The 12,088-nt window shown below is 45.8% G+C and overlaps 1 long non-coding RNA gene across 1 annotated transcript; it reads left to right on the top strand.

The window, feature by feature from the left end:
* The first annotated feature begins 8,170 nt into the window (after positions 1-8,170).
* On the top strand, positions 8,171-9,123 carry LOC127304876 (uncharacterized). The gene is made up of 3 exons (XR_011746011.1): positions 8,171-8,759; positions 8,834-8,974; positions 9,062-9,123. It is a non-coding gene; the product is annotated as an uncharacterized lncRNA (long non-coding RNA).
* Positions 9,124-12,088: the final 2,965 nt, after the last annotated feature.

Here is a 12,088-nt window from a genome sequence, read left to right as displayed (position 1 = left end):
CGGTTGTCCCGATTTCTGTCACTTCGGGGCCATCGGTTCCGGACAACGACATGTGTATACAACTTGCAGGTAAGATCAATAAACAATGAATATCTTGATGAAACAATAACATGTTCAGATCTGAGATCATGGCACTCGGGCCCTAGTGACAAGCATTAAGCATAACAAGTTGCAACAATATCATCAAAGTACCAATTACGGACACTAGGCACTATGCCCTAACAATCTTATGCTATTACATGACCAATCTCATCCAATCCCTACCATCCCCTTCGGCCTACAGCGGGGGAATTACTCACACATGGATGGGGGAAACATGGCTAGTTGATGTAGAGGCGTTGGCGGTGATGGCGGCGATGATCTCCTCCAATTCCCCGTCCCGGCGGAGTGCCAGAACGGAGACTTCTGGCTCCCGCGATGGAGTTTCGCGATGTGGCGGCGTTCTGGAGGGTTTCTGGCTACTTCGACTTCTCCCCGTGCGTTTTTAGGTCGAGGCCGATAAGTAGTCCGAAGGAGGGCGTCGGAGGCCGGCCGAGGGGGCCACACCACATGGCCGCGCGGGCCCCCCTGGGCCGCGCCGCCCTATGGTGTGGGGCCCTCGGGCCTCCACCTGGTTTGTCCTTCTGGCTCCGTCAGTTCTCTGGGAAAATAGGGCCTTCTGCATAAATTCCGAGGATTTTCCCGAAAGTTGGATTTCTGCACAAAAACGAGACACCAGAACAGTTCTGCTGAAAACAGCGTTAGTCCGTGTTAGTTGCATCCAAAATACACAAATTAGAGGCAAAACAATAGCAAAAGTGTTCGGGAAAGTAGATACATTTTGGACGTATCAAATACTCTCGCAAAAGCCATGAAAAATAGCAGACATGCATCTTTGAAAAGTAGCAGGAGCATTACATAAACCAAAAGGCATACGCCTATAAGCATAAGTTCCATAGGGACAAGTGAAAGTGGTTTTCTCTTGATCTTTAGTTTTAACAGCAATTTGTGAAAACCCAGAATAACCATCAAGAAAGCAAAAATGAGTATTTTTAGACAACCTTTCTAGCATTTGATCAATAAAGGGTAAAGGGTAATGATCTTTCTTAGTAACTTTATTAACTTTTCGAAAATCAATGCACATTCTATACCCTACAACTACTCTTTGAGGGATGAGCTCATCATTATCATTAGGTACAACAGTCATTCCTCCTTTCTTATGAACACAATGCACAGGACTAACCCATCTACTATCAGCAATAGGATATATAATACCAGCTTCAAGAAGTTTTAATACCTCATTCCTTACCACCTCCTTCACCTTCGGAATTAGACGACGTTGATGTTCAACAACTGGCTTTGCATCATCTTCCATATTGATAGCATGTTGGCAAATAGAGGGAGAAATCCCCTTTAAATCATCAAGAGTGTAGCCAATAGCTCCTCGGTGTTTCTTCAATATTTCCAGTAACCTTTCTTCCTCAATATCTGAAAGCTTAGAACTAATAATAACAGGATATATTTTCTTATCATCAATATGAGCATACTTAAGATTATCAGGCAATGGTTTTAAATCGAAAACAGGATCTTCCTTTGGTGGTGGTGTTGTACCTAGATCTTCAACCGGCAAGTCATGTTTAAGAATAGGTTGACGAAGGAAAATTTCATCAAGCTCATTTCTTTCTTCCCTAAAGACTTCACCCTCACTATTCTCCAAATGTTGCTGCAAAGGATTACTAGGAGCAAGAGCAATAGATGCACACTGTTCAACTTTAAAATCATTATTAGGCAAATCAGCTTTATAAGGAGTTTTGGCAAATTTAGAGAAGTTAAACTCATAAGATTCACCAGCAAATTTAGTCAAAATTTTCTCTTTCTTGCAATCTATAATAGCTCCACAAGTATTTAGAAAAGGTCTACCAAAAATGATAGGACAATACTTACTAGCAGCAGAACCAAGTACCAAAAAGTCAGCAGGATATTTAATCTTACCACATAGAACTTCCACATCTCGAACAATACCAATTGGAGAGATAGTTTCTCTATTAGCTAGCCGAATAACCACATCAATATCTTCAAGTTCACAAGAACCAATTTCGTGCATAATCTCCGTGTAAAGCTCATAAGGAATAGCACTAATACTTGCACCAATATCACATAAACCATAATAACAATGATCACCAATTCTAACAGATAGCATAGGAACACTAGCTTGCTTGGATTTATTAGGATGTGAAACAATATTAGAGGCATCTTCACAGAAAATAATATGACCATCCTCCACATTTTCAGTCACAAGATCTTTAATAATTGCAACAGCAGGCTCAACTTTTATTTGTTCTTCAGGTTCTATAGGTTTCTTTTCACTTTTATGAACCGCACTATTTATAACAGAGTACTCCTTCATTTTAGCAGGAAAAGGAGTTTTTTCAATATAAGCTTCAGGAATAACATGATCAACAGTTTCAACTACAACACATTTATTTATAGATGAATCAATTTTATCTTTATACGGTTCATGATACTTATCAAAATTCTTCTTAGGCAATTCATAATGAGAGGCAAAAGCTTTATAAAGATTTGCAACGACTTGAGAATCAAGACCATAAGTAGCACTCATATTACGAAATTTATCAGTATCCATAAAAGCTTCAATGCATTTATAATCATAATTTATACCTGACTCTCTATCTTTGTCGTTCTCCCATCCTTCAGTATTCTCCTGGATCCGATCAAGAAGGTCCCTTTTAAACTCTTCTTTGTTGCGTGTAAATGATCCAGAACAAGAAGTATCCAGCAAAGTCTTATCTTGAAAAGACAATCTTGCATAGAAATTATCAATAATAATATTACCAGGAAGCTCATGAATGGGGCATTTGAGCATTAAAGACTTCAATCTCCCCCAATCTTGGGCAATACTCTCTCCATCATGAGGCAAGAAATTATATATGCGGTTCCGATCTTTGTGAATTTCATTTGGAGGATAGAATTTGGAATAAAATAAAGGCACAATGTCCTCCCAATCAAGAGAATCCCTATTCTTCAGCAATTTATACCAGTGCGCTGCTTTACCAGACAGCGATATAGAGAATAGTTTCTTTCTAACTTCATCCATAGCAATACCTGCACATTTGAATAACCCACATAATTCATGTAAAAACAGTAAATGATCACCAGGATGGACAGTTTCATCCCCTTCATAGCGGTTATCCATAACACGTTCAATAATTTTCATAGGTATTTTATATGGTATTACTTCCTTACCTGGCGCCTCATCCACTACCGTTGCAGTAGTAGTAGATTTCCCAAATAGAAATTGAAGAGAAGATCTCTCCATAATGACTTATAGCAGCAGGCAGAAATAAAATCAGCACAACAGTAAAGGTTTTCCTTACCAATTCCACTTACCAATAGCGCTTCACTCCCCGGCAACGGCGCCAGAAAATAGTCTTGATGACCCACAAGTATAGGGGGTGTATCGTAGTATCTTCGATAAGTAAGAATGTCGATCCCAACGAGGAGCAGAAGGTGTTGACAAGCAGTTTCGATGAGGGATTCACTGTAAATGCTCACAGATAAGTATTCAGGGGGTTTTGATGTAACAGATGAATAAAGTACGAGTAAGTAAAGTGCGAGAGTAATAATTGCAGCGAGTGGCCCAATCCTTTTTAGCACAAAGGACAAGCCGGTTTGTTTACTTATAATGACCAAACGTTCTTGAGGACACACGGGATTTAGTCTAGTGCTTTCACTTCATACAACTGATTAATCTTCATTGTTTTGATAAGTGTTGTGTGGGTGAACCTATGCTAATGTACTGCCCTTCCTAGGACTAATACATACTTGTGATTATACCCCTTGCAAGCATCCGAAAATACAAGAAAGTAATTAAGATAAATCTAACGATAACCTTAAACTCTGAGATCCTGCGATCCCTCCTGCATCGATATACCAACGGGGGCTCAGGTTTCTGTCACTCCGGCAACCCCGCAATTAGCAAACGAGTACAAGATGCATTCCCCTAGGCCCATAAATGGTGAAGTGTCGTGTAGTCGACATTCACACGACACCACTAGAAGAATAACACCACAACTTAAATATCATAACATTGAATACTACTCAACCATGATTCACTACTAACATTTAGACTTCACCCCATGTCCTCAAGAACTAAACGAACTACTCACGAGAAATCATATGGAACATGATCAGAGGTGATATGATGATGAATAACAATCTGAACATAAACCTTGGTTCAACGGTTTCACTCAATAGCATCAATAACAAGTAGAAATCAACACCGGGAGAGTTTCCCCTATCAAACAATCAAGATCCAACCCGAATCTTTACAGCGGTGACGAGGTGCAGCGGTGGAGATGGCGGTGATGATGATAGAGATGATGATGATGGTGATGGCGATGATGTCCAGCTCGATGATGGTGACGATGGCGTCGATTTCCCCCTCCGGGAGGGAATTTCCCCGGCGGATTCCTGCCCACCGGAGAGCTCTTTTCTCTCTGGTGTTCTCCGCCCCGCAGAGGCGGCTGTAACTCTTCGCGACTATCCTCTGTGGTTTAGGTTTTCGGGACGAAGGCGTACGCGAAGAAAAGGAGGCGAGAGGGGGCTGTGGGCCCCCTCCTCACAGGGCGGCGCGGCCAGGCCTTGGGCCGCGCCGACCTATGAGGTGGGCCCACCTCGGGTCCCCTCGGCTCCCCCTTTTGGCTCCCTCCGTCATCTGGAAAAATAGGATTTTTCCTATAATTTCCGTCAACTGTTGATCTTCCGAAATATTGCATCCTGACGGTGCTTTTTCCAGCAGAATCCTGGCTCCGGTGCGCGATCTCCAAATAATCATGAAATATGCAAAATAGATGAAATAACATAAGTATCATCTCCCAATATGAAATATATCAATGAATAGCAGCAAATTATGATATAAAATAGTGATGCAAAATGAACGTATCAAGGTGCAAAGCTTCAGCTCCGGCTCGGAGGACGTCGGGGACGCTTCAACGTCGCCGCCCAAAGGAGGAGGACGCTGCGAACTCGCCACCACCTCCGCTGGCGAAGAAGAAGTTGTGGGAGATGGAGGCGCAGACGGCCTTCCGTGGCGGCGACGACCCATAGAAGTTCCCGGGGCAGCACCTCATCGTCGGCCGCTCTGTCGACGAGGACTACCGGCAGATCACACTTGAACTGCGGCAACGACAACGACACGGACAACCTCAACTACAGTGCCTTCCTTTAAGTTTTTGATTCTTTGGGAGGTCCATCCAAAGTCATGTCTTTGCCATGCACCCGCTTAGTTTAAAAACTGGATCAAATTTTCAAAAGGTGAGAACCCTTGAGCAATCTCTGGGAGGTCCATCCAAAGTCAAGTCTTCTCCTCACCTACAACAACCTTTGTCGCTTTACGGGTGCCGCGCTGTGCCTGCGCTGTGCGAGGCGGCCGGCCGGCCGGCCATCCAGCCAGCCCACGGCCTTATCCACAAGCACACAGAGACAAAAGGCCGATCGATGCTGATGCGAATGGATAGCGCCGGTACAGTGGACTGTGGACCGGCCAGCGGCCAGGTCACACGCGCACCAACCACGTCACCCACGCCGCCCCCGCCGGGGCCCGGGACACGTGTCGCTCCCTTCGCGCCGCGTGCCAGGTGCTCGCGCGCGTGCGCGGCTGCCGAGTGCCGATCCGTCTCGCCTCACGGTTGCCTAAATTGGCCTCGCGTGTCCGAAAATGATCGTTTTGGTACGCGCTTCCATTCGCGCTTGGGGTGGCTTCAGCAGGGCGACACATTTTTTTTTACTTATATTTTTTCTCTTCCCCATTAAAACATAGTTCCAAACATTATACGTTAGAAATATGGTTTTACACAAACTAATACTCCCTCCGTTCCTTTCTATAGTGCCTATTGATTTTTAGCACGGAAATTAGCGCAAGCAGTTGTTTTAACAGAAAACCCCCTACCAACGTGAGAGAGAAAAAAGGAACGTAATCAGATCGGAGCAAATCGTGGACTTGCCATAACCGTTCGCGTGAAGGACTCCTTTGTCCCGTTAATCGCTGGCGAAATTCCCTGATCCAACCGAGCGATCGCGTGAAGGACGTCCTCTCCCCCGCTATTCTTTCTCTGACCCTCATTGTTTTCGTCGCTCTCCCGCGCGGACGTAGACACGCAGAAACTCGGACGGGCGGCGAAAATTTCAGCCATGGAGGGAATTCGAAGGGCGGCAACGATCCAAAATTTGCAAGTTCAAAATTTCGACGCCGGGGCTATAAATAGATGGCCATCAGCACGGCAATCTCATCCCTCGCCAATCTCTTCTCTCTTCTCGCTGCTATCTGGCCCATCTCGCCTGGAGTCATGGCTGGTCGTCGGGGAGGCTGGATCAACTGGGATGCCCTCCGCCTTGAGGAGGCGGTGGAGGATGCAGCTGGTTTGAACTACGACTACGAGTTTGTGGTACTTGATCAAGGTTTGCCACATGATTTCTCAATTTTAAGTTGATTCGTGCTGGAGTAATGTAGTTGAATTGATCCGGATTATGCATACTTCCAGAGGAAGAAGAGGAGGAAGTTATGGAGTCTTCTGATCGGCGCCGTGGCGGCAGGCTTGGCCTGGCCGGAGTTGTGCGTTCTGGGCGCAGCCATGTCCAGGTTGGACAAGACGGTTCTCACCATGTCGCACGAGAGGGAGGTCAGGTCAATGGCCAAGCTAGGCTTATCAATTCCCGCCATGGAGTTGCGAACCGAGTGCGGTCGATTGTCAACCGCACCATGGCCGGTGTTCCTGGACTACGCAGCCATGGACGATCTCGCCTCGGACTTACTGGCCGCAGGCGTGTCCGTGCACCTTTCACACAATGGCCTCCTCAACACGTTCCTAATGAAGGTACTCCTTGTAAAATTCTGCATGAGGGACAGTACTATGTATAGCATGTACGAGTATGTTTCTACCATGAGCTGCCATGACCTTGTAAAATTTTGCATGAGCTAGCCTGTGTGCCCACGTCCATATTTCATGTGTAGTAGTATAGCATGTGTTCAGATTTCATGCCCACGTCAGTACCACTAGCATGTGTTCAGATTTCATTTGTAGCAGTATAGCGTCAGTAGCTCTGTTGAACTATTCTTTTTTGTTCAGATTGGAAACAGTATCAGTAGGAGTACTTGTAATCTGATCATATGTTTCCCTTAGATCTTTACAGAAGCACCATACTTGATCATATGTGTATCAGATTTGTGAATGACTAGTAGTGGTGACTTCTGTTTTAACCATATTTGATCATATGTGTAGCAGAGTAGTAGTATTGCCTTCTGTTTTCACCATAGTTCATCATATGTCTACCAGATTTGTAAATGACTAGTAGTGGAGTACATGATCATATGTGTAGCAGATTTGTGAATGACTAGTAGTGGTGACTTCTGTTTTAACCATAATTGATCAAATGTGTAGCAGATTTGTGAATGACTAGTAGTGGTGACTTCTGTTTTAACCATACTTGATCATATGTGTAGCAGATTTGTGAATGACTAGTCCTACTGACTTCTGTTTTCCCAATACATGCTCATACTCCATACTCCATACTCCATGCTACTACTACTAGACCTGAGAATTAATCTGATCAAATTTACGCATGTGTACTGACTTGTTTGTACGGTTTGTAAATTTCTGCATGTGCAATCTGTTTTGGCCATATGTACTCAAATGTGTATCAGAGTGGTAGTACTGCAATCTGTTTTGGCCATATGTACTGAAATGTGTATCAGAGTGGTAGTAGTGCTATCTGTTTTCGCCATATATACTCAAATGTGTATCAGAGTGGTAGTACTGCTATCTGTTTTCGCCATATTTTGTCATATGTGTACCAGATTGGTACTTCTGACTTCTGTTTTCGCCATACATGCTCATATGTGCACCATAGTATTAGTTGTGCCTTCTGATTTGTAAATGATTAGTACTACTGACTTCTGTTGTAACCATATGTGATGATGTAGGTGGCTCATCAAGCAACACCGAAGAGCATGTAGATGATGAACCAGAGGACGCCTCAAATGAGGAACCGATGGAGAATGGTAATCATTCTTCTGACCCACACGTTGCATGCTTGTTTTTAATGGTACTAATCCAATAGTCTCTTTGTTTAACGGTTTTTCACTTTATCCCGCAGGTTCCAATGGTACGTTAAGGAGGAAAAGAAATTGGTACAAGCTCCATCAGAAGCAAGCTGCGTACGTAATGCTTCTAGAGAGGACCTCTGCTGGGGTGTTAAGTCGAGGGGTGTCTGAGGAGGTGTCTGCACTAACAAAGATCCCTGTACGTACATTGGTGAATTGGTGGACAAAGTGCAAAACACTTGGACTGGAAGGACTTGAAAGCAAACGTGGAAATTCGGGACGGCAGAGATTACCGTTTGATGCGGAGGCTATCAAACGGGTGGATTTGAGTAAAAGGACTACCCTTCGAGATTTAGCAATTGAACTGAACATGTCAAAGACTACATTATGGCGACGTCTGAACGAGGGTTTGTTTAGGCGTCACACAAATGCCATCAAGTCCACGTTGACGGATGATAACAAGGTAGCTCGTGTAAGATTTTGTTTATCCATGTTTGAACACATTATAGACTTTGAGGACTCAAATTTTAAACAAATGTATAATGTGATACACATCGATGAGAAATGGTTTTACCGCACACGCGGTAGCCAGAATTATTACTTGGCTCTTGGCGAAGAGGATCCATACCGTAGCACGCAAAGCAAAAACTTCATTGAGAAGGTGAGAAATTTAACTGAGTTACTCTGTTTGTAAATGTTTATTTTGAATAATGATATGGTCATGTTATTGTGTAGGTCATGTTCTTGGCAGCCGTCGCTCGTCCACGATTTGATGCTAATGGCAATGTGATTTTCGATGGAAAACTTGGAATATGGCCGTTCACGTACCAAGAAGCGGCAAAGAGAAACAGCAAGAACAGAGAAGCTGGAACAATGGTAAGGACTTCTAGGTTTATGTTCACTTTTAGTGTCTCGAATTTTGTCTACATGGCCCTTATTGACATGGTGATCGTTTTGTACTAGGTCACTAAGGTACTCCCAGCGGTTACCCAAAGTGTAAGCAGGGATTACATGATTAATTTTCTTTTCTGCTACCGGCAATAAAGCAGAGATGGCCTGCATCCGAGCGTGGAACGACAATCTGGATTCAACAAGATAATGCAAAAACGCATATCCCTGTGGATGACCCAGAATTTGTCGCTGCGGCTCAAGCTGATGGTTGGGACATCCGCCTCACATGCCAGCCTCCGAACTCCCCTGACCTAAATATCCTTGACCTTGGGTTTTTTGCAGCGCTTCAATCAATTTTTCACAAGTTATCTCCAGGTAGTACTCTGCATTCCGTAAGTTTGGGTTGCTTTGATTTAAGTTTGAGTTGGTTTGACGTTAAGGGTTTTTGGAAATATTTGTGCAGGATCTATTGAAGACATTGTCAACAAGGTGCAGCAGGCCTTCGAAGAGTACCCAGCAGAACGAAGCAATAGAATCTTCCTGACGTTGCAAGCTTGCATGCGCGAAGTACTTATTCAGCTGGGAGGCAACCGATATAAAGTCCCCCACATGAGGAAGGAGGTTTTACAAAGGCTCGGAACTCTCCCAGTGACATTACAATGTACTGCAAATTTTGTGAAGTGGGCGATTGACTCCTTGCCAGATGCTTAGTCATAGTTTATGAGCTTAGGCCTATGGTGTTATTTCTTGTTTGCAACTCTTCAATATCCATGCAAGGTTTTTAGCTGTAATCGTTTGTTTGCCTTTTCAACGCTGAAATTGTATGCCTACTGTAAGGTTTATAATGTTGGTGTCGATTGTTACTTCACTTTTTGTAGCAATGGATTTTATTGCTGAACAATAACACTACCACGGTCAGATGGAGAAGTGCTCTTGCTACCAAATAGTCTGATTGAAAAGAGTATGAAGAACATGGTTTATTGAAGATCAAATGAGTACAGCTGCACACGCTTTATTCAAGATCAAATGAGTACAGCAGCACACGATTTATTCAAGATCAAATGACGTAATATCCTATCTGTATCTATCCCATAGTCTATCCAGGTCACTGCCCTGGTCTTCTTCTTCTTCTTCCTCGCTGTATGTTGAAGATCCATCCGGGCTTCTCTGAAAATAGTCGCGCATCTCGCCGCAGCCGGAACACTTGTGCCTTGCCACTTCGTTGACCCACTCGGAAAAGTCGATGATTGTTCCCGGCAATTGACGGCACACAGCGCATGGTACCTTCTCCTCTGGAAGAACTTCTGGCGCCGCCTTCCCATCTTCAGCCGCCGTCTTGTCCTCTTGAACTTTTGGAACGTCGACTGCCGCCTTCTCTTCTTCAGCTGTGGGAACGTCGCCTGCCGCCTTGTCCTCTTCAGATGTGGGAACGTCGGGCCTGTCCGCCTCCTTCACCATGACCCGTGCAGCAGAGGAGTCCATGGGAGAGAGAGAATACGTGAGAGAGATAAAAACCACGAGAGAGGAAATCTGATCGTGGAGAGAGGCGAGACAGATCGAGTCGTACGTGGGATTTAAGAGGAAGGCGTGCGTGGGTGTCCAGGATCGGATGCCTACGTTGGTTTCCCGATTTTAAGGAACTAACAGATTGGTTTCCGTATATGCGGAACTCACCTGATCGGTGGAAGGACTAAAACGCAAAAAACACAGCCTCAATTCTTATATTTTGAAACAAATGTGAAAAATCAATAGGCACTATAGAAAGGAACGGAGGGAGTACATAATTAGAAACATGGTTTACACAAACTAATACATAATTAGAAACCTAACTACTGTTGGTTCCGTATGTTCGCTGGCAAGAAAAAATACTCTCGGCCACACTCAATCACACAAACTGGAAAATCCAGCTGGTAATTATAGCACTATTGGTCCTTTCGAGGAAGAACATCCAGAAACCACCACTAGTGGCTTCAATTGGCTCGTGGCCATATTCACTGCAAAGAAAGAACGCTCTAACAATTATAACTACCACCGAGCCGGACTTGCCAATGTGGTAGTGCCTGCGGCAGGATGTGTCGTCGAACACCTTGATGATCATCTCGCCGTCCCCCTCATAGAGGAAGGTGAGCTGGCAGCCGGGCTTGAGCGCGAGGTCGCGGGCGAACTTGTTTCACCCCGTGTGTAGGTACATCTTGCCCTGCCCGTCGAACAAGACCTCGACAGGCCACCGACAGAAGTTGCAGCTGGCCTCCGTAGCTGCAACTGGGCCGGCTCGACGCCATCGACAAACTCAGCGAACTTGTCCGGGAGCCGCTTGATGGCGAGTGGGTCGTCATCGATGCGGAGGAGGAACTCGAAGCAGCGCTCCTCTAGCGAAGACGAGGAAGGCACAAGTGACGGCGACCGTGGTGTCGTAGCGGCTCCACCACAGCGGCCCCTGTCCCGGCCCCGGGGGCACCCAGGCCCGCGGCCTCGACCGCCTCGCCGGCCACCAGGACCCACCGTGGACTTCCTCGCGGGCGTGGCTGCGTCGCAGGAAGAGGTAGGCGGCGCTACGGTGGAGCTTGTGACGGTTAGGGTATGTGTGGAGGAGTGGATGAAAAAGAAGAGCGCGCGGCCTCTTTATACAGGCCGGAGGCAAGCGACGGCCACGGGACGCGTGGCATCGCCATTACTGCGTTGGCGGAGGTGGGCGTCGGCCGCTCGACAGGCGATGCATCGCCATTAACGTGGCGCAGACTGCCAAAGCGACGCAGCAGCGCCTGTCGTTGGCGCGCCTGAGAAGACGCATCAAGCCAGGGTTGCTTCCAGGCGAACCCGACGAAACATCCACCTGACACGATATCCGAGGCCCATATTTGAACTAGGTTTGCGTCGCTACAAACGGTCTAGTCATTGCGTCGTTCCGCTGGAGCAGGAACCCAACGCATTTTGCGACCGCGGACGCAAACGGTCGCTCTGCCCTCAGGGTGGAGGGCAAAACGGTCAGATCCGTCCAGGGCGCCACGGTGGCCGCAATCCGGATCCAGTTGGCACGTGCTCCCAGCGAAATCTAATCCTGCTTCCTCCGGCCCCCGAGATATTTATCCCTGTTCCGAT

The sequence above is a fragment of the Lolium perenne genome, chromosome 5, assembly GCF_019359855.2.
Source record: "Lolium perenne isolate Kyuss_39 chromosome 5, Kyuss_2.0, whole genome shotgun sequence".
Taxonomy (NCBI): Eukaryota; Viridiplantae; Streptophyta; class Magnoliopsida; order Poales; family Poaceae; genus Lolium; species Lolium perenne.
This window is presented reverse-complemented; position numbering and strand designations above follow the sequence as displayed.